Source organism: Poecile atricapillus, chromosome 3, assembly GCF_030490865.1.
Source record: "Poecile atricapillus isolate bPoeAtr1 chromosome 3, bPoeAtr1.hap1, whole genome shotgun sequence".
Classification (NCBI taxonomy): Eukaryota; Metazoa; Chordata; class Aves; order Passeriformes; family Paridae; genus Poecile; species Poecile atricapillus.
The window spans coordinates 110,332,258-110,355,202 of record NC_081251.1 but is presented as its reverse complement, the minus strand read 5'-3'; the positions used below and the strand labels follow the sequence as shown (position 1 = coordinate 110,355,202).

At 39.6% G+C, this 22,945-nt stretch overlaps 1 protein-coding gene across 3 annotated transcripts in view; it reads left to right on the top strand.

The window, feature by feature from the left end:
* Positions 1 to 22,945, top strand: part of MACROD2 (mono-ADP ribosylhydrolase 2) — an 858,369-nt gene that overhangs the window by 21,513 nt on the left and 813,911 nt on the right. The window lies entirely within an intron of this gene.

The window sequence follows — 22,945 nt, the reverse complement described above, 5'->3', positions numbered from 1 at the left end:
CTCTCCACTCCAAAAAGAGCGTGTGGTTTGTGTGTCCTGAGGCTGAAATTTTTTCCCTCCTAGTATTTGAGTGGCATTGATTAACTGATTAATTTTCAAGAAATAATTTTGGTGGTATTAATTTCTTGGAAGGAAATGTGCTGTGGTATCTTCTCTGTGATGGAATAAAGTTCAGAGGTTGTAAAAGGGTTGTAATGGCCAAAATTGATGTGTTTGCTTATCAGAGGAAGATGCCGTGTGGAGCTACTGCTTCTTATGTCTGTAAAGAGCACAGGAATGTTTGCTCACACAGTGTAGAGGCTAGTGAACAGACTCTCTTGGACTGTTTGATTGTGTGACATACCACTTTACTGGTGGACATCTGCTAATGGGTTCTGTGAAGTGCAGATGAAATCCACAGCCCTTTCAAAATCCATTTTTGCATTCCAAGTACTAAGGCTGGTATTCCCAGACAAAAAAATTTAATCAATCTTCTAGTTTACTGATGCACAAAAGCCTTCCTAAATAACAAGCAGTACAGTAGCATCCGTGTAACGTGATCCTCTCCTCACTGTGTTGACAAGGCCTATGGAATTTCAATATTTTAATATTTTTCCTCATTCTTTTTTTAAGATGATTTTTCCAGTACTGCTTTTGCTGACTTCCTTACTTTATTGCTTTCCAGTAAGTCAATATTAGCATACTTCTCTCCATTTATATTTAGCTTCTCTTTGTTCACAGGCCTCCCTTGAATTACAAGCTGGAACTAGTTACGGATTAGCTTTAAAATAGGAATACTTCACTTTTCTTAGTTTAAATCCCCCTTTAATTTTCCTGAAAGGTCCAAAAAACCTATATCCCATACTGCAAATGATATTATCTGCCTATAAACTTATTATCTGCCTGCCATCCTGGTGAGAAATGCATCTCTCTGAGGAGAAAAATAAAATCAACATGTATTGATATGCAATTTTGAGAAAAGGCTTAAAGACCACTCAGAACAGACTGAGGCTGAAAGTCCTAAAGAGGGACATAACACTCTGAAAGTATCTAGAAAGCTTTAGGCAAAAGTTACTGGCTTGAAGGGAGATTCAGATTAGATGGTGGCAAAGCTGTGTATTGAAAGGAACATGTTTATGCACTGATACTTTGGTGTTTCAGACTGACACAAAACAGCAGTCCTGGGGCCCGGGAATTAACACAGGTGGATTTTTAACATTCTTCTAACTCTTTTGTAACCTTCTGTAGTTCTTAAAGGACATAATATGTTAACTATTATGAGATATTAATAAGTTTAGAATAAAATGCTAACCTACAGTTACTTTGGAAAAACCATATGCTCTCTATATGTCAGTGCAGTAATTAAGTCTAAGCCTTTGATTTGCTCATGGTTTTAGTGTTACTTTTTCTCTGTTAACCTTTCAAACTGTGGAGGATGGCTGGAAAGCTACATGAGGAAGGTGTTTTGATTCAAGATTCATGTTATTTATGCAAAACATCTGCTGTGCTGAGATTCTTTTTAAATCCAACAGTTTGAGTGAAATTGTAGTGTCTCTAAGTATCTAAACGCGTGTTTCTGCACCATATAATGCTTTTGCAAAGAGCTGTTTTTTCTTCTGGAACTGAAGTTATCTGAACCTCAAAGACCTGAGGCTTTGAGGTACTGAGCCACTGTACCAATTTCTGTGTGTAAGTTGAATAAAATGCAGCCTCTTGAATATGGAACAGAAGATAAGTTTTTTGGAGGTAAATCTGTGCAAGTTCTTTTTATACTTAATGTCTTTTGACTACCCCAAATGTTAATGCTTGACTCCCTCCTATCTGTTGTAAGCCCTGGGTTAGGAAGGGAGGAAGAGACCCTTGAGAGGCTTTCTCTCTGAATTTAGATACTCCATTAACTGTCTCCTGTAATAAATAGTTTAAAATACAGCAAGTTCTAGCCAAGTTAAAGCCACAGTAAGATACAGGTTGAACATTTGCATTGACTTAAGTGAAGAACTAAATATGTTGGAAGTAAAGGGAATGGTCTGGCAAATTCTGGGGCTGTGGAGGGGTTCCAGGTGTTTCAGATTGTCTCCAGATTTGGACACAGACATATTGGCAAAATAAAATGTGTATTCTCAAATATGTCAGGAGGAAATGAGATATAAATTAATATAAATGGTAATCTGTAGCTAAATATCAGGGTATCACAGATGAACACTGCTGCAAAAGGATCCCTTTTTGTCCTAGACTTTTAGCAGACAGACTGAATGTTGCTTACTTTCCAAAAATGTTTTACATATAGTTTGTGTCTTTGCTCATTGTCAAAAGAACCACATCAAAACAGCCTCTTTGAAACCATTCAAAACTAGAGTGAGGATCTGAGATGCATTGTGAGAGAGAAAGGAGCTGAAAAAAGGAGCTGATGTGCCATTTTGCTAAAATTGATGTCAATTACCTACCCCTGTAAAATGTCTTTTCCTTACACAATGGTTTCCTAAAACTTCCTTACTACTGATTGCATTGCAGACAGGTATCATTTTAACTTTATATTTTGCTTAAGGTGTTCTGTTATGCCATTTCTTTCACACATTTTTTTAAAGGATTCAGGTAAGACTTGTATGAAAATTTTATTTTTACTGCTATATCCTTCTCTGCGCTTTGTTACTACACTAAGAACGTAAACAGGCTCTCCTTGAGGCATGTGCTTACTGCATTAATCTGTGCTGACTGGCCTTTTTAACAGATTAAATGCTCCTGGATGTCACTTCATCCTGATGCCAAAAGTGCTTCAAGCACTTGGAAGCCAGATAACCACAATTAGCCAACATCTGAATAAATCATCAGAACGGAGTTCGGAGGGGGTGTGGTGTGTCTCTGTCTAGGGAGGGGACAGAGGGGCCATTTATTCCCTCTGGCAATTCCAAATACAGAAATAAGCAGTAGAAGCCTGAGTAAGGTTTGAAAAACAATTTCTTCCATATTTACAGTATCAACTAGGCAGCAGAGGACTACATTTCCTCTGTGTTTTTAATAAGGAAAGCTGTGTTGCTATTTATGTCATGTGCAATAACTGTCTGAAGTAGGTACAGGAGTGGCATTTTGGGAGTGGGTGTGGTGGGGATGTCTGTGTACCTCATGCACCTAAAGCAGCAGTTCATCACTACTGACCTCAGGTGTTCATGCACTTCCTACCTGTTAATAAATCTTACTGTCCAGTTATAAGATAAGGAGGCATGTACTAATATGCTTCTGAGGGAGTTTTTACTAGCAGGAAGAACAAGGGGAAACCATTATGTCAAGGAAAAAAAGAATTCTCCTTATTTTTATCTGGTAGGGAGGAGGAGGATGAAGACTTGCAGAACATTAGAAGAGGTAATATTTCTTCTTATCTTTGAATAATATTCTTGGTATCAGTACCAAGTATGGTATGAGAACAGAGTATGGTACTGAGAACAGAAAGCTTTAATCTTCAGGAAAAAGGAAGATGTTCATGTCTGTTCAGTTAGGTATTTCTGGTACTGTTAGTGTGTACTATTGTGTCTAAATGTCTCCCTTCAAACTGTATTTGAATGCTGGAATAATTTCTAATACTCAAAAATTTAGGGAAGGAACTCAATTTTTAAAATTAATATCTTTGTGAGAAAACAAACATGATATAAAATCTTCCTCTGATAAGGAGAGAAAAGAGTTGGTGACTAACATAAGTAAACAACTCCTTATGTCCTGTTTTTACTAACCCCTGATGCTGGAATTCAGTTTCTGAGGCTCACATTGCTCAAGAAGAGGTTTCCTCTACAGGAAACCACCTACCTGCGTGCAGTGAGTTGCCTCATCTGGGAATGCTGGTTTGGCAGGCACAGGTTTTTCAGCTTCCTTGGTGCAGTGTGCAGGGCCAGCCAAGAGAAGGTGCATGGAGGTGACTGTCTCCAGTTGCTTTAAGAGGCAGAGTTGTTTCCAGAGAGAGAATTACAGCTGAGTTAAAAAAAAAATAAAAAATAGGAGTTTGGAATGCTTGTCCTGCTGTACCTCCCTGTCCTGGTACTGAATGTTATGTGGAACTGAGAAATCTTCGGTTTTAAATACCCTGTGTTTGCTTTGCTTGTTGCAGGACTGATTTTCACTGGAGCCTTGCAATTAATCAATTTATAGGATGAAATAGATAATTTCATATTGAATCTCACCTTTTGTAGTGAAATATGCCTTTCTTCCCTCAGGCTTCTGGCTTCACAACCATGTTTCAGTACTTCTGTGTCCCAGCCATTTCTGTATCCAGCTTTTTTTATCTGGAGATAGCAACATATTTTCTTCCAGATTCATCATTTCCTGGCCTTGACCTTGAATATGGCTGTTTGACTTAATGAAGTGTCCCTTTTTTTCCTCAAGCTCAAAATTGCACATCAAAGTAGAAGAGCTATGTATTGATACTGGGAGCTGAATATATTATCAGTGAATTACGCTTATACAAGTGTGTAAGTATAGATAGGGACTAGACTCTGTCTTTCCACACAAACAGCTCGTTAATGTGCAATCAGTCACTGCAGTTGCCTTGAACTTGGTGCTTAATGAACAGGTGGGGAAAAAGGATGGATTCTAATCTGGAACAGATCTGACATCAGGCAATTTCACTGATTGCTAATCCATTTCATTTGGCAACTTAATTTATCACACAGAATTTTCATCTTGTAACTTCTGAAGTAGAAATTACTTCAGAAGTAGCTTGTCTGAATATTATGAAGGTATTTGAATCAGTCACGGAGCCTGATCTGGTATTGTGTGTATACTTATTCTCCCCCTTTTTATTTTACAGTGACCAGTAATTCTTACTCTGGAGCTCATTTGAAATTCTTCTTCAATAATTTGCTATGAAAATAAGTCCCTTAACTCAAATGTTTCTTCTACTGAATATGGAAGAAACAAAATGTAAAATATGCCCTTAAGTTGCTTATTGCATTTCAACATGAGATTTTTACATTTATTAGTATTGATTTTTGTGGGGTTTTTATTTTCATTATTTTTTTCAGTTGAGCTAAATGTAAATGGTTGATTATACTGGGAGCTTCTTAGTGAGTTTGCTGTCTACTAGAATGTTTTGTAAACATACTTGACATGTTTTATCTCCAGTGTACAGATAGGAAAATGGAAAACTTGTATTGAAATCTCTTGCATGGAGACATCTGGCATCTGCCTATGTAACCTTCACTGTTGTAATTTCCTCTAGGAATAGAACCAATATTGCTAACCGATTGTTGTTAATTTGGTTTTCATCTTTACTGTGAGCAAACTGTGGTGTTAATCAAAGGTTTCTCAAGTTAATTTACAGTTGGTACAATTACTCTTGTGTGTAAAACCCCAGACTAATTTATATATAGTCCTCACTTACTCATCAGGAAAGTCAATGTTAATAGTTGAGGGAATCGGTCATGCTCAATTGTGACATCTGTGAGTGAGTTTATTACTGCTTTCTGTGGAAAATGCTTTAAGCCTGGCTGGTGAGCAGTAAATGTGGTTAAACTTGCCCTCTGCTTTCGGTCTAATTTCATTTCAATGCTGTTCCTCCCTGTAGTGTAATATTCATATTGGATGAAAAGTCTGTGTATAGTGGCAGTGTTCAAGAGAATGAAATGGAAGGCAAGTACTGCTGGAGGTGTGGTTTAATTTAGGTGGTAAACTGTAGCTGCTGCCTCAATCAAACACCATTTGCTGTAACCATGGAGCCAAGGCTTGTGACTGAGGAGGCTCAGTCAGAATTGCCCTGCAGAAAGGATGGTTGCAATGGCACTTTGGAAAGATCTCAGGTATAATCAGTATAACTCCAAACTTAAGCATTAAAAAAAGAAAGGTTTGGCAGTGCTGCAGACACATATCAGGGAAGTACTTTGTTCCTTGTTCTGGGGTCTCTGGAAGGGGAAATGAATTGTGGTGGAATGTTTTCTTACCAGTATTCCACCAGTGTGCTCACAGCCATGGCATATAGCTAATGGAGACGGCTTCTGGGTGGAAATGTGCCTCAGACACCCGGACGTTATCCTGCCACGCTGTGTGTGGTGCCAGGGAGCCGAGAGCCTTGGGTGGTGGAATGGAGGCCTAAACCTCACATGCCTCAAGGAGAGCTTTGCCACTCCAGCTGCCATATGGCCAGGCACTGCAAACAGATAGGCACTGCATCTTAGTGATAATCAAAGGATGATTTCAAGCAGTGGGATGTGAGTGTTCAGTGACTTACTGAGAAGCCATAAAAAAAGCCAGGAGAGAAGGAAATGTACTTTCCACTGGAACAATGCATTCAAAAAGCTCCTTAAACTAACTGATTGTGGGCTGAGGCACCAGACACAGATGCTGAGGTTCAGAGCTATGCTTTTTGACTTTTCATGTTATTCTGTGCTCCCATAGAAGTCTGTGCAGAATGAGAGGCGTGTGTATAATCCTTAGGTATCTGATACGTAACTATCTAATAGGGTTTCCCCAGAAAAATGTGGATGCCCTATCCCTGGAAATGTTCAAGGTCAGGTAGAAGCGAAGTTGAGCAACCTGGATTAATGAAACATGTCCCTGCTCATGGCGAGGAGGGGTTGAACTAGATGATCTTTGATGGTTCCTTCCAAAACGGGCCATTTTGTGATTCTAGGAAATACTCTGACACAAAGTTAATGGCCAGCTCTCTCCTCTGACAGGATTCAACATAGTTTGTGTTCTGAAAATCTAATATAAAATGGGCAAGGTGGATGTTTTAGTAGCCTTATCTAACCTGATGGCGTATGGTAGCTGGATTTATTTACAAGTCTGTTTTCAGTGGTGATGCTTTCAGGACAGTGTTTTACCTAGACCAATGTGTTCTCCTTATTTCTTTGTGCATCAGTTGTTGAACCCATTTATTATCTCTGACCCCAATGTGATTATTGATCCTTCATGCCATGGTTACCCTGAGCCTTTTTCGTGTGTGCTCTTTCTAGAGAAAACTAGCAGTATACAAGCAAAACACCCACAAAGTTGGATTTCTTCACAAGTCCGTGACTTCCCTCAGTTGGGAAGCGTGAGGCGATGTGGGATGCTGTGAATCCTTTCTGACAGCAGGTGGCAATAGTGCCCCTATTATCGTATAACCACTTTTAGGCCTGCGTACCTTAATTTTCCTGGACATAAAATCGGTGATGACTTAAGCAGAGGAAACAAAACGCGTGTATTTGAGGCGTGCTTGTTGGATAGGCCATCGATACAGCTCGTGCTTATTAAATGCCGACTCCATTTCATTATGTGTGTTCAGTGTGTGTTTGAAATAGAACAGGAGACAGGCGTGGTTTGGAAGAACTGTAAGCATCTGTTTTACTTCATAGAGGAAAATATTTTGGAGAGACCTTGCTATCAGCCTGTCTTATCATACATTTGACAGTGCAGCTGTCATCTTTACTGTGCTGATGGAGCAGAGTGGTGTAAGAAACTACTCAAGGTCGTCTTGAACAATTATGCATCGTTTCATAATATTAAATCCACTTTTAATCAGGACTTGTGGGGGATTATCTAAAGGATTGTGGGTTTTTTAAGCCGATAGTTGCACCAGTGTGTTCTCAGTCAAGATAGGCGTGCAACATTGTGGGTTTTTTTCAAGCTTTTGCATGTTAAAAAACCCACACCAGTCAAGCAATTTCCAAATGCTGGGACACAAAAGAGAAGACTGCTTTGAGGTCTCCTCTCTCTACTTACAAAATATTTTCGGTGAGAGATCAGCTGGTAGGCTGAGATGATCCCTGTACTGTTAATATTGCCCCCCAGTCTCCTCTGTCCAGATGTATGTTTGTTCTTTCCTCCCTTTTCTATTTCTAGCCATGGAGTTGTTCTGGGTTTGCACAGATCAACACTGTCTCAGTCACTGTAAGTAGTACAGTAAGGTCAGCATGGGAATTAGCATTTCTGTGTGTATTGTAATCTTGTTAAATATATGCAGTTAAGTATTGAATAGGGGAAGGTCTACTTTGATTGGAGCAAGTAAGCTTTAGGTTTATCTTATCTAATTTGCTATATGCAGAAAATGGGATAAAAAAGCAGTAGTCAGAGTTGATGTTCAAAACTGCTGTCGTGCAGCTGGCTGACCCTGTCTGTCTCCCCTGCCTTCTCGGGGAGGAGGAGTTGCTATTGCTTAATTCTCTTAGCTGCTGAGTCTTCTACCCTTTGCTAGCATTTAGGGTTTGCCTAGTGCTTTGCCATTTGCTGCAGGTCTTGGAAATGTTAGTCCCTTGAAATACAGCTTCCATTACTTGTTAAATAAATAATTATGGACTGTGAAACGCAGTTTAGGTTTTGTTTTGACCTATGACTGTTAGCAACTGATTTTCTGAGAAAAGAAAAACATTTCTGTTTGCAAAAACACAAGTTGCTTTCTTTAGGAATTTAGAATGCCTCTCACTTAGAAAATAGTCTTAAGGGTACAGCTTGGCTTTAAAAATCTGGGCTCCAAACTCCTTTGTGTGACCTGCTGTCACAGTCATAAAAATTAGTAATGGCAGCTAAATACATCAAAGGTCGGTGGAAGCTTGTGAAAGCGGCATTTGCTTGTTAATCCAAGCACAATGGCAAGTGTGTTTGCATCGTGTGCAAGGAGTAGTCACTTGCATGTTAATATACCGTTGTTCAGAGTTGTTTGGATGTGTTTGGGAATTGTTTTAATTACAGTATTGGAGGTGCTGCAAGGCCCTGTGCTTTCCTCACAGCAGTGGGGTGATGAGCTGCTGCTGCTCCCAGACTTCTTCACTCTGGGGAGACTGGAACATTCAAGGATCGGCTTAGTATCTCCTGCCTGGATTGTCACTTGCACAATGTGTGTGAATGGCCAGGAGGAGACGTGGGTGGTCCTGTTCCTTCCGCCCTCGGCTATCCTGTCCCTAACACGTTCCTCCTGGCTGCAGAGGAGCTATTTGGAGCTGTGCAGCTTCTCGCCTGAGCTGTGCCCGAGGGCCGGCCGTCTCATGAAGAAAAAATGACTTGGCTCTTACGGGAGCGATGTTGTAATGCCCCTTGTTCTCAGATGGTTTCACCAGAGAAGCCTTGAAGCCTGGGGCTTTCATTGTCTATTGTGTCTGAGTAGTTGAAACTTGTGGGAAAAACACCGATTTGGAGAACTTTTTAGGATTATTGCTCCTTCTCTCTTTTATCACTCGCGTGTCTGTGCCGCAGTAACTTTAATCTGGTGTGCAACATGAATCACTTAAATATGTCTCAGTAGCACCTTCATTTTATGCTTGAAAGCTGGTTTCTGTCGAGTAATAAATAGAAATAGTTAATATCTGGCATGCCTAGTTGTGGGCTGCCTCAAAAAGATGGTTCTGTCAGCTATATTTGATTTGTATTTAGAATGTTTTGCATTGCAAATCCATGTTAGAAATGCTTTTTAAATTTAAAGTGTGAACCATATTGCTTCTTCAAGGGAACTGTACTCTTGTGTCATGTGAAATAACTTTTTATGTAAGAAAGAGGTAGTACTGCTTTCAACTCTATCAAACCAGGTTATAGAGGAATGTAAGTCTTCCCTGTGACTTGATGTGCCAGATAATAGTAACTGGCAACCCATTCCTGTTACGTTTCTAAGAATTTGTGGTATACAGGCTATTCCAGAGGGACTCTCTTTTCTCATCCTGTCAGTTTCAGTCCGCTTTGAAGGGATTATGTTGACCAATGTGGTCCAGGCCACTTGACTAGTTCTGAATTTCTACAAATCTGAGTGATTTCATTACTCTTTCTGAAATGAAAATCAAATTTTAGAATGATTTTCAGAATAGTCAGTCAGTGAGGAATGGTGCATTTTACCTGCAGAGTTCACCAACCCAGGGAAGCTGAGAGAGAGAAAAAGCTGAGAGAATTTATTAATGACAGCTTATTTCTTAGGTTCTAAAACAATTTTCATTTTAGGTTGTCCATTACCTTAAAAAATAAAACAACTAAATCAACCTTGGGGGAGGGGTAGACCAGGGCAAATGCTTACTTCTTGGTTTTCTATGATTTCTTGGATGAAGGCCTCTCTGAGTGCTGGAGGCCAGACAATTTTTGCAGAGTTTTGCCAACCAGCAGTTCTTGCTTTGGCCATGGTTCAACTAATTATAGCCCCCCTCTCCCACTAGATAACAAACACAGCATTTCAGAGAGCTGAGTGGTCAGTATTAGGGCTGTTTCACTACCAAGAATGATTTATCTATCTTCCTCCTCCCTTCTGATATAAAAGAACCTGCTTAGGAGACCCAAACGAGGAGTTTTGGCAGGGCTTACAGCCCAAAGGCTCTTTAGGTCAGGAGTTTACAGCTTGAGAGGCTGAAACTAGTTCAGACTAGTCCCTACCACCAGTAATAGGTGAGCTTAAAACAGAAACTGTCTCTTAAATCTGAAGTGAATCCCCGATGGACAAGTCAAAGGGGTGTTTTTATTTAGGTGGGAGTACTTATCTCTATAGCTCTTATCAAAGACCCAGAAAAAGATTTTTGGCTCCCTACTTCTTTCTTAGTGCCCATGTCCCAGGAGCTGAGTTCCATGTGGCTTCTCCTCTTCTGTCATGCTGGCATTGTCAGACTGAAACCAGGGTTTGAGTCAGAAAGTATAGCTTAGCTTCATCTCTGCTGCCTTCCTGTCCTGTCCTGGCCTCTAGTGCTAGCATCCAGCAGAGCAGCTTGTGTTGACTGCGGCCTCCCTTTCTGCCCTTGCTACCCTTACTGCTGGGGAGAAAGATGTGAGAGGGGAGGTGTGCACAGTGTTGTCTTCCTCCTTAGAAAGGGTCCTGTGAGCTGTAACTGGATGTAGCCTCGTAACTACAAATTGGTGTCTCAAATCACGACTTCCCGCCTGTGCTTTCAGCAGCCAGGGAAGCTGTGCTGATGTATTTAAAATTTCCTGTTTGAGCCACTGCTAATCATCCAGGAAAGCCAGGTTTTGTTCTTTTTGCTGGCCTCTTTTAGAGAGCCAAGGCTGTTCTGCTTTGCCTGAGGGTGAGAGTGAGATGGATGGCACTTTGGTGTCTCTGCTACAGACACCATGCCTCAGGAGTCTCCCTGGAGCGCTGCTGGAGTCACTTCATATTTCATAATTCCTTGCTGACAATTAAGTCAATTTGCTGGTGCAGGCATGATGAAGCTAAGCTAGGACATGTTTCTTTTTTAGCCAAGATACGTAGTGAAAAGCTCACTCTTCTGCTTTGATTAAATTGAAAACTGAAGTATATCGTTACCTCTCCCTGGCTTTAAACGTGAATCCGATTTATCAGTGGCATTGTCATCCTCTCTGGATTTCTTGCTCATGAATTTCTTGTCCTTTTTTATTTTTTTTTTCCTTTTTTTTTCTTTTTGTTTAATGAGAGGAAGGCTCAAGGCAGGCATGCCTTGATATTTGGTGCTGAAGGTGGTAAATTATCACTCCTCAGCAAGAAAAGATGCAGCTGTGAGCTGGGGCCCGTGGAACTCCAGTGGGCTTGGACTTGTTTGTGGCAGTGATGGAAGAGCATAGTTTCATGATCCACAGATTTAGGAAAAGGGCACAGGCACTTTGGATTTGTGCAGACTGAGTAGTCTCTCTCTTCCCCGGTGTGGTCTCCTGAATCAAGGGATTTTTTTTTTTTTTTAAAATTCCTTGGCCAAATGCAACATTCCTTCTGCTAGAAACTGTGCTTTGATTTTTCAATTTTTATTTTAAAAGTTTTTATTACCTTTGTTAAGCAACATTATCTTGCAAGTCTTGCTAAATATGTAATTTAGAAATTGCATTTGTTCTGTCTTGGGTGTAATTTTTCTCCAGTCCTGGCATGAAAACATTGTTGCAAATGTGGACTTAGTCTAGTGAGACAGAGAATTGATTTAATGTCAGAAGTGGAATTTTGGGTGCTTTTTGGTTGTGGTGAAATCAGTTAATGAATTTGCTTAACTTTTTTTGCTTGTGGTTGTTATGCTATTTAGACATGGGCTCTTGTCTAGATGATGTTTATACACTTCAAGCATAGTATTTAATTTTCAATATCTGTACTGCAGCATATAATATGTGTGTATGCAGCATATAATATGTGTGTATATTTGCATTCTTTGTATTTTGCTTTAAAAAAAAAAGGCTGCAGTTTTAAGTGATTCTTCCAGACCAACTAAAGAAACACTCTGAACCATCAGCAGTCTGCATGGCATTGTGCAAATACAGAATATAAATCCCATATAATTAGTGAGACTGAAGAGTTTTTAGTTATGATCCTGAATTTTGATCCCTTGTCAGTGCATATAATGATTCTATGAATTCGGTGAGAAAGAAAATGTGCATATGAACAGGAAATTAAATCAGTTGCTGAACAGCCCTAGGCTTTTAATTCAACTTTGGTACAAACTGGTACAGGTAACCCAGAGGGCTGGTTCTTAGCAGTATTGAGGTAAATCTATTAATACGATTTTGGTGGTACACAGGTGACTGTTTTTATATTCCAGAACTTTCTTTCAATTATATATCTTCTTTGAAACGCTATTTTTTCTTTTTCTGTAGATTGTCATAATTGACTTGCCTGCCATGTAACATGCATGCTTGTGTGAAGGTAGCTTCAAGCATGATGGGAGAAGGGAATGGCAAGAAAGCTTGCCATTGTTCATGGATTGGTATTACTGTTCTTTCATACCAGTGAAAACTGGTGGCTCGCTTTTTTCTTTTGAACACCTTGCTGAAAGAAGGTGTTAAATGTTACTTGCTAATAGATGTAGAATTTCTATTGTCAGCTTGTGTCAACTATTTCATCTTAAGGATGGGATATCCACATCTGGTACTTCCAAAGCGTTTTTCGTCCTCCTTTGTCCAAAATACTTCCTTTTCAGAGTGCATGGATGATTCTTTTTGGTACCAACACATTATGCTTCTGAAGCTTAATACTTACATCACATGTAATAGCTTGCAAATTTAATGAAAATGCTGATTTTAAATAAGGCATTTGTGTCACTCAAAAGATTTGAGTTTAAGCGTTGAACCTGGAAAAAGCTGCACAAGTTCTTAAATTTAGTGCAGGCGTAGTCACGTTCACTTGGGAAGGATTGTTCATCCATAATTTAAGGACATATAAAAGTCTTGAAAAATGATGTGTTAAAGGACTATTTCTCATTGAAGTTTTTTTTTTTTCCCCCGGTATTTAATAAAAAGGCACTAAGTTTTGTTCTCTTTAAGAGCTGCTCTCTAATCATGTAGTTCATTATTTCAGCTTCAAAGTGTAGTCTGTACAGAGAGGCAATGAGGTGTATCCACATCTAGAAATTAAGCAATAATCATGCAGTTTAGTGTTTCAACAGGCTTTGTTCATTAGTAGGTACAATGATCCATTGTAAGTACTTGGTGTAGTCATGATGTTCTTAACAGTCTGAAACTTAAACTCTCCAAAATTATTTTTTTGAGTATATATTCCTGACTGAAGTGGTGCTACCTTGGGTACCAAATGTGTCTTGTGTAATGGTAATTGTTCTGTAAAGTCATTATGAAAAGAATGCCAGACATTGTGTGCTGGTGTGGTGTGTGTGTGCATATGTCCGGGGCTTTGGATTAACCAATGATTCACGCTTTTGCTGAGAACAAGAGCAACAGCTCTAGACATGGCAGAATGATTGGAAAAGCTTCTTTAATTTAAGCACTTTTAAACAAATTAAAGCAAGAGAAGGAGAAACAAAGGCACACTTGGAATCACAGAGAAACACTGGGAAAAACAGAGAAATGGGAGAATTAAAACTGAAGTGCTGAAAATGAGTGGGAGAAGGAAATTTGCACTGAAATGCAGGAGGGCACATGGTAAAAAAATTCAGTGGTTTGATGGGTTTGAATTATTGAAGCTTATCTTGTCACTGAGTCCATGGAGTCACTAAGACACCACCTACAGATTGTGAAGATTTGTCAGTAAAACCACAGGATATGAAAAAAATTTTGCTTTAATTTGAGAAGATGAGGGAATGATGGGCTAAAGGTGTGAGTGGGAAAGGGCCACTTGACCAAGGTGTTGTGAGTTGGGACTGTAGTTATATTGGAATTTGGAAGCTTCTCAGAAATTGAAATGAATAATACTTTACTTTAAATGAGAGAGGTCTGTCTTGTGTGCTTGAACTCTAGGACCTGCCAAGCCAGGGCTGTTCTGGGCAAGTGCATGGAAATGTGGAAGTCAGCCATGCTGAATTTATTTTATAATTTCTTTCTGGATTTCTTTCACTTTTCCAGCCTTAGTGAAGCAATTTGCATTGGGACTGTATATAAATTATTTTTCTTGCTAGTGTTGTGCAGGATAACTGTAAAATTCTTAGAGGGGGTGGGGAGGGAGAGAAGTCCATGTTTTTAGTTATTTTTTGGTATTGCAAATGGACTGTTTGTTGCAGTAGCTGAAGCACCTGTTGAAAAGCTGCTGATTTTCAGTTACATTTTACAGTGCAGACTGCATGTGTAGCCTGAGTATTTGTGGGGAAGTGTCCTGGTGCAGTCCTGCTGGAGCTGGGGTGCTGCTGTGGCATCTGCACACAGGGTCCACGCTGTTGTCCGCTGCACATCGGTTCTCAGCCACAGGACAAAGTGCAGAACCATAGCTCATTGATGGTTAATTATCAATGTTTAAATCTGCCCCAAAGAAATGGCAAACTGCATAATAACCACAGTTCCCTTCACAGGACAAGCGGAGAAAAAGGTTGATGGTCCCAGACCAACGCTGGTCAATCCTTTGCCTCTTAACAAGCATCAAATGTTTTATGAATGGAGACATAGTTCAAATCACTGCTCTTTAGCTTTTTTTGGGGAGCTCAGCATTGAATTTATTTAGTTTTTACTTTGGAGTCTTCGGGTCACTAGAGTGTGCTGCAGTCCCAGCCCTGGGCTGGCGTGAGCTCGCCCCAATGCTTTGCCTGCCACTGGGCGACTGGGAATTTTTCATCACGTTGCTTTGCTGTCGCCTGGGCAACTTAAGTGAATTTCCCTGCTGTTTTCTTTGTGTTGCACCCTGCTTCCCTGGCAGTGAATGACTTGGTGGCTCATTAGCTTGGTACCTGTGTGCCCTGGGAGAGCATCTTGTTGTTAAGCGTTGTATTGTCCCTATGGCCACCTTTATTTTGCTGACTGAGGAGCCCATGAGAGGTTGCCACGCTGATAGCTTATAAAGAGTTTGTATCAACAGCATTTAATTAAACCATTTATAGGTGCTGTGTAGTAATGTTTATGGATTTCAGCTTTGGGGCTTTGTAGTGGTGAATGTGAGGAAGAAAATGCAGACCTTCTGCACCAGGGCTGTGTATGGAAGAGCACATGGTCTAACATACAGAGTTTGGAAATGTATGAGTTTTATTTACCAAAGAGTTTTAGTTCAGTCTTTTTAGAATAAATATGGTATGTTTTCTATGTTCCTGCAAGTTATTTTTTGATAGGGAGGCACAAATTGAAAGTAGTAATTTTTTTTGACATTCAGTGTTTTTTTGCTTGCTCAGGAAAACTTTGGAAGTTGAATTCCTTTCATATTTTTGGTGAAGGCTGAGGCAGTCTGGATTTCTAGCTTGAGGACAAATCCAAAACCGTAGAAATGTAATTAAAAGGTTTTTTATTACTTCTGCTGTCCTGTCTTATTTTAATTAAGTTCATCCTCTGATGAAAATTGCACTCTGAATTATAGTGGGAAATCCATAATGTCGTCTCCTCTTCTTGGATGAAGATTGTGGTTGACAATTCTCTGCAGGCAGAGTGAGTTTCTGACGTGAGAAGAGAAGCTCATCCGTGCAGGGAGCAGTTTTCATAGGGACAGGGCTAAAGTTGTGAGATTTCATACAGAAGCAAGGGACTGTTGCCCTCCATCTTAAGTATGAGATTAACCTGCGTTCCATGTAAATATGTATTTTTCAAGTTGTGATTTTCCGAAACCAAAGCCTGTTCAGAAAAAACCCTATTATATGAACATTTCTATACCTGCACGTTTTGCATCTTGTTACTTAGAGCCCTGCTGGATGGAAAACAAACGTGAGTGCAGAGTCTGCCTGAGCACTCTGATACACAGCAGGATTACCCACAGTTATGGACTTCAGGCTCCCATCAAAGTCCCATCTTTCATGTCCCTCACAGCTCTGTATGCTGTTCCATGCTCCAGGATTCATCTCGTGACTTGTTCTGTGAAACAGCCAGACCATCTTGTGCAGTTCAACAGAGAACTCTGGGAAATGTGAATGTAGATTAGTACAGTTAGGGAAAAATATTCTGCTGAAGGGCCTCCTTTCCTGTTCTCTCTGATAACTTTGACTATGCAAAAATAGGCTGCCCAGCTATTTTCTCTGTTGAGCTTGTGGGTGAGGTGGCCAGATCAGAGCAGCTGAATCTTTAAGTGCTGTTAGTGTTTTATAGCAACGTGATAACATTATTTAATCTGGAAATAGTTATGGCTGCTAATATGTTGGGAATTTGTGCCAGATGGTCATTTCCTTGTCTGGAATGATACAAGCTAAACCTGAAAAAAACCAAACCCCAACCATACAAACAGGTCTAGCAGCTTCACTGTGCATGCACTGTACAGAGCTGTTGTATCTGGTGTCTTTAATTGAACATGATGAGCATAGGTTTGGCATAGAAACTTCTGAAAAGTAAAAATTCTCTTCACAGGCCAGTATGAGATGAAGGCTTGTTGTTAATTTTTCTTTCACTAATATGAGATATATTTTTTTTTTTACTATTTTTGAGCTATATGTTAAGGCTGTAAATTTCCTTGGAAAGCTAGCAAATGGAACATGCCTATGAAGAGATTAAAGTAATTATACTGCAATGCTCCACTAGGAACAGAGAGCAGTCTGGGATAAAATTATTTGGAGAGACGCCAAAGCCAAGTTTGGTTCCGTTTTAAGCTAAAACTAATTAAAGTTGTCAGGTCTTAGAGTGGTCAAAGGTTGCTTAGCTGCTACTTGAAATAAATGAATCTTTTCCTCAGTCAGTAATGCTAACAGCTACGTGTTTGCAGCTGTCTTATAACAAAAAAGAGCTCCAAGAACTTTATAGTTCTTGTGTGTGTGTTTCCTTTTGTGCATGTCTATTTTAGCATGTCAAATAGTATATCCTGGCCACAATATAGAGTTTGGAGTCTTTTTGTCTGTCTGCCTTCTCCTTTGTGATTTAATTTCACTTGTGAGGAGGAATTCTTATGGAAGAAACTTCCTCAGGAAGCTGCTTTAACTCTTTCTGATTCAGAAAAGCTGCTTTGTGTCTGTAAATTCTGTGTACTTAAAATAGCCATACAAGATTCACGAGAACATATATGGTTTCTTTTGAATGTAAAGTCTGATAGAATATTAGATTTCCTAAAATAATCCAGTACCCACAGGGAGCCTATTTTTTCACAAGCATGTAGTGATAGGACAAGGTGGAATGGATTCAAACTGGAAGAGAGTAGGTTTAAATTAGATATTAGGAGAACGTTTTTTGCTGTGAGGGTGCCCCATCCTTGGAAGCGTTCAAGGCCAGGTTGGATGGGGCTCTGAGCAATGTGATCTAGTCAAAAGCGTCCCTGCCCACAGCAAGGGGTTGGAAATAAATTATCATTAAGGTCCTTTCAAATGCAAACCATTCTATGATTCTGTAACTCTAAATTTTTCAAATTTCTTGTGCCAGATACAATTGATCCCAAATTCTGTTGAATGAGGAGTTATTGATGATTAGTAATGTTTCCAATAAAAACTGACATCAAAACATTCAAGTCAAATCATAATATTCTCATGGCATTTTGAAGAAGTTTATACTTCCATTCAATAATGGGTTTTCGTAAGAATCTGTATAGGGAATAACACTATTTATAACAAGGATACACTACCCATATGTTCCTAAAAATCAGAAATTATTTAAAAGACTGGAATTGAAGATTGTTGTTCTTTTGTTCCTCTGATGTGGTGTTAGGTGTATTACTCAAGGTTTGATCTTGGCATGTTAAAATTGAATTTCTGCCATCTTGCATTTTGCAGTTTGTAGGAGGAAAGTTTGCAAATGTGTTTTGATGTTTTACATACTCAGTTCTGACTGCTTGACACAAATTTGGAAACTGCTTCACTTACGCACCTGTGCATATGTGCAAGCACACATGTGTTAAAAAATATAGCCAAGCAGGTCGTTCCTTCATGCTTTTCTTATGGATGAGCTGTAAAACTTAGGCACTGTTTGCCTTTTTTTTTTTATCATAGTAGGGCTCAGGAGGGGTGCTGGGCCAGATTGCTGAGTGGAAGTGGTGGTTTTGCCTGTCTGGAAATAAATTTCTTTGCCTTGCTCATTAGTTCAGCTGTTTCCCTTCCAAAAAACAACAACAAAATGTTGATAACTTTCAAAATTAATTTTAAGTTTTACTATTAAATTTAGTGTGATCTGTTTGTACATTGGGAAAAAAAAATATCTGAGAAGACACATAGTAAAAAGGCTAATGTCAGTTTTATACACTACTACTGCTAAATAAACTTTCATCTAAAATTTCACAAAGCTCTACTGTAGATTTACCAGGAAATTTATGTCAGACTTAACCAGCTAAATTCCAATTGGGATAATGAGTACTTTGGCCTTGCAATTTTGGTTTTTCTTAATTTTAATTTTTTAAAATTTCATTCATTTTAGGGAACAGCTGTGAAGCGGTACTTCTAGGTATACCATGCGTGTATAAATGTATTTTAATACTGATATCCTTTGTGTCTGAATATAATTAGGAGAATCTAGGAGATGAGCTTGAAAGTATGAGTTGGGATTGGATGTCTCTTGACTTCCTGTGGTTTTGGGTGTCTCAACCGTGATACTTCATTAAAGGTATTGAGTAAAATTGACCTAGAGTATTAGTCTGAGGAAGTGAAAACGTTTGGTGAATATTGTAGGATGCAAAGAGGTACTTTTATAGCAACTATGTTTCCAAGGTATTTTTCATATATGAAAATTGTAAACATATGAGATCAAACTGGTTGTGTAAGACCTGCTTGGAGTCTTTACATCTATAGCGTCTGTGTATAATTCCAGCAGTCATGTTTAAGTGCAATTATGAAATAATACTGTTTCCTTTCCTGTGAATTTCTGGTGTTGTAGACTTTACCCTTACAGCAAATTCTTCTCTCTGTAGGTCTTCTCAACAAGCTCTCAAAAGCAACTACACAGAGGAGGCTTATTTAGCCTGACTGGAGTGGCAGTCTAAGCGATGCTAACAAACCCTGTGGGATTGGGATAACTTGTACTTAGAGCAGGTGCTCTCTGAGCTGGGGTTTAGCAATTTGTTGCCTCAAACTGTGAGGAAGGTAACCTGTCTGACCAGAATGTCAGTTTATGAAGCTTCCATGGAGATGACTTGAGTGATCACTGTGTAATGTTAAAAACTTAATGAACCCTTTCTATTAAAAGGAAAAATAGATTTATGCTGAGCACTTTCAGAAAATCAAGGAAGTGCAATTGCTGGGCTTCATATTTGGGTGAAAGAATCTTGAAAGTATTTATTAACAACAGAAGAAGGTATATATAAGCATGTTAGACTGGATGCTGTCCTTAGATGTTACTCTCCTGAGAGCTACTCAGCCATGGCAGTTCCTCCTTGTCTGTTGGATGAGGAAAGCACTTTTCAATCATACTGTGCTGCTCTGTGTCTATGGATGCAGGGAACTTGGGCTCTTCATTGAGCACCAACCTCTAAATGCCAACTTTCTTAAGGCAAGAAGTATTTTAGGTTGTTTGCTGCTGTTACTGTAAATTTCCTTGACTGGTTTCTTTACTGAACGCCTCTGTTTTGGCCATATCACTCCCTGTGGGAGTAGCCTTTCAGAACACACATAGCTTCAGTGTTAAACTTCTCTTACTGTAAAAGTGATTAGGCAGATTCACAGTCAACAGGTCGTACATGGACAGCAAAAGGACTGGACATAAATGTGTGCTCTAACATCCTCAGTGGATCAGTTGTGGATACAGGGGGAATGCAAGGGGAAGGGACTGTGCAGTTGCCAGGCTGACATGTTCTCCCTGAAAATCATCCCTTGTTATTCCCATCAGAGAGAAAATCCTGGTTAGACAGACTATTAGTCTTGTGCAGTAAGGCATTTCTTCTTCTTAACAGTATCATGGAGTAGGTGTTTCTCAGTCCTAAAAAGCAAGCTGCTCAGGTTTCTCAGGCTCATTTCCACCAATTGCCCCTGGCAGCAGGAATAAGTTTAAATTTTCATAAAATATGGAGGAAATACTTCCACTTTTATTTTTTCCATTAGCACTGATATCTGAGGCCATTTTTCACTGGCAGGAACAAGTGCTTTAAGCCAAGTCCACCTTCTCCAAATCCTTTTTGTTTTGCTGTGTAATGAGTGGCAGCTCAATTATTTCAGCACCGTGAAGCTATTTGGGATGCCACGAAATGGCACATAGATTTGTATACACACACTTCCGTGGTTAAAGCTGACCAAGGCAGCAACGTGAAGTGGTGCACTCTGTTCCTAGAAGCAGGAATAGCCAAGTGGCTGTAATTGAATGATTGGAATGTGATACCTGTTGGGATTTGCTGTTGGGTTCATTAATGAACAATAACCACTAAAATGGAGATGTGCAGCCATATACACACACGTGTTTCTTACCACAGCGTTTGAATCAAGTGCAGAATCCATAAAGTATTTTGTTGTTTCTGTGCACACAGAAGTCTGGGGTATTTTCTTGTGAAGTTCACAGTGGATTACCACATTTTTTTGAATTTGCTTTCAAAACTACACCATGGCAAACTGCATTTGTCGCTAGAATTGCTAATGATACCTAGAAACCTTATGTTAATCACAAAAATCCACAAGCCCCTGAACAAGCAAACAAATCAAAGGAGTAATGGATTAGCTTGTTACGCTGTCCTGGATGACTTGTTTTTCAGTATGCTTATGGGGATTGCTTTCTGCTGCCTACTGGTTATTTAATCCTGTTTTAACACAGAAATTTGGTGGGAAGAGCTACTAAATCTCCTTTTCTAAAACGGGTCTTCATTGTTTATCATGGAACAATTAAAATGAATGTGACTATCTGTTTATGAAGGCACTAAAGCTTGTAATACCTTTCTTGTTTGCTTTGGGTTTATTGGAAGTTTTTTTGTGGGATACCAGTGCCAGGTAGGAAATAAAGGACTTCTGAAGCAGAAACTGCATGGTTTTGTAATTTTTTTTGTTTGAATTTTAGGATTAAACGATGATTATAAAGGAGACAGGTCTTCAAACAGTGCCAAAACAGTAACAGTAATGTTTTACTTACATGTCTTATTTAATCAGTAAAATTCATGAATTTTAGTACTTGTACATCAGAAGATAATTTGAGTGATGCTATGTACACATCTGTAGTGGTTTTTATCACAGAGTCCTTTGCTGTAAGTATTTAGTATTTCTGATATTCTGTATTTCATGGAGAAATATAGTGGCCTATTTTTGCTTACTACTGGTAAAGAATAAATACACTCTTCATGTTTCCTACCTGTACTTGAACAAATTAGTATCTGCTGCTTTACCATGAAACCCTCCAAAGCTTTCAGGCTGCAGCTGGTGAGAGAGGTCATATTTGTATCTGAGAAGAGATTGACTGGACCTGCTGTCTCTGCTATAATTTGGTTATTACCCGCTGCCTGATCAATACTGCACAAATAGAAAACCCCAAGTCCAGGCAGGAGGGAAACTCTCGCTTTTCCTGGTCAGCCGTAACTGAAGGGGCTGCTGCCTGTCTCGAACAGAAAAGCTCTTGCTTTCATCTATGGTCTGCAGTGGAAGGACAAAAGGGGAGACTTTCAAAAGCAGTAATGAGAATCAGGACCTGAAATCCCATTGACTTTTAATGAAGGTTAGGGGCAGACGCTTTTGTTGTGCATCAGAAACTTCCTCTTTCTCAATTGTCCAAGTTGCTGATGGTGGATGAGATCTGCCTGTGCCACCTTTTGGACTCCTACAGGAACAAAAGTTACCTTGAGTTGTTTGCTGTGTGGCCCGAGCTAAACACAGATCCCCTTTACTTGTTTCCATGAGGAACGGTCAGTAATCACACCCCCACCTTTATCCTCCTCTGTGTGCTGCAGAGCCTCTTGAGAGATAAAAGCACTGGGAGCTTACTGCTTGGTTACTCTGTGCTACAGCATTGGGTATCTTTAGGAGACAGAGTGAAGATTTTCCCAAAGTTAAGTTGTTCTGTTGTGTGAGAGAAACTTTATCCAGTGACCTGCAAAAGATGCTGCAAAGGTCTCTGTCAAGCGGTGTTGGAAGTACCTTCTATGTACCTGCATGTGGCTGTGCTTACAGGAAAGTGAGTTTAATGATTAAAATACTTCACTGCCTGAAAAAGTCACCTCCCTAATTTTTCTTCGATAATATGTGAATCTGCTGTAATTACACATTTTACAGTAGGGCCAGCCACAACCTTGGAAGAAATGCTGCTAGGATACTTCTTTGGTTTTTAAATTTTTAAAGGACATTTAGATCTCTCTCACCAGGTGTGCTTTTCTCATGCTGACAGGAAGCTGCTCCCGTGATGAGGATTGGTTGGCACTCACACACTTGCAAAACGCTCCGCAAAGTGCCCACGCAGCTTTCCAACTGTGGCTCTGGTACTCATGGAATAGGGTCACAGCGTCCCCGAGTGAAGCAGTGGGGAGGGAGGAGGGTTGCTTTGGGAGGTATATGGGAGGAAAGAGAATTACTTCTTTGAGACTTGAAGTATTCCTGGATACAACATGGAATTAAACCTAGCTTTAAGTCTTATTTGTGCTCTCCTAATTGCCAGCTGGTTCCCTTCTCTCTGCATCTGTGAATGTATTGTGTGCCATAATCTCTGGGAATTTAGGACTTGATTTGTGGATATTTTTGATAGAGTTCTTGATTCCTCTTTTTTTGCTTGAAGATCTTTATATTTTGTGTGCTTATTGGAAGTGTAGCATTTGGTTTTTAAACATGAAACTAATTTAACTATGGGGAACCTGCAGCAAGTCCCTCTATATTTCTGCCTTGTGTTAGGAGTTGAAAAGGATCTGTATGCAACCCTCACTTCTTTTGAAAAA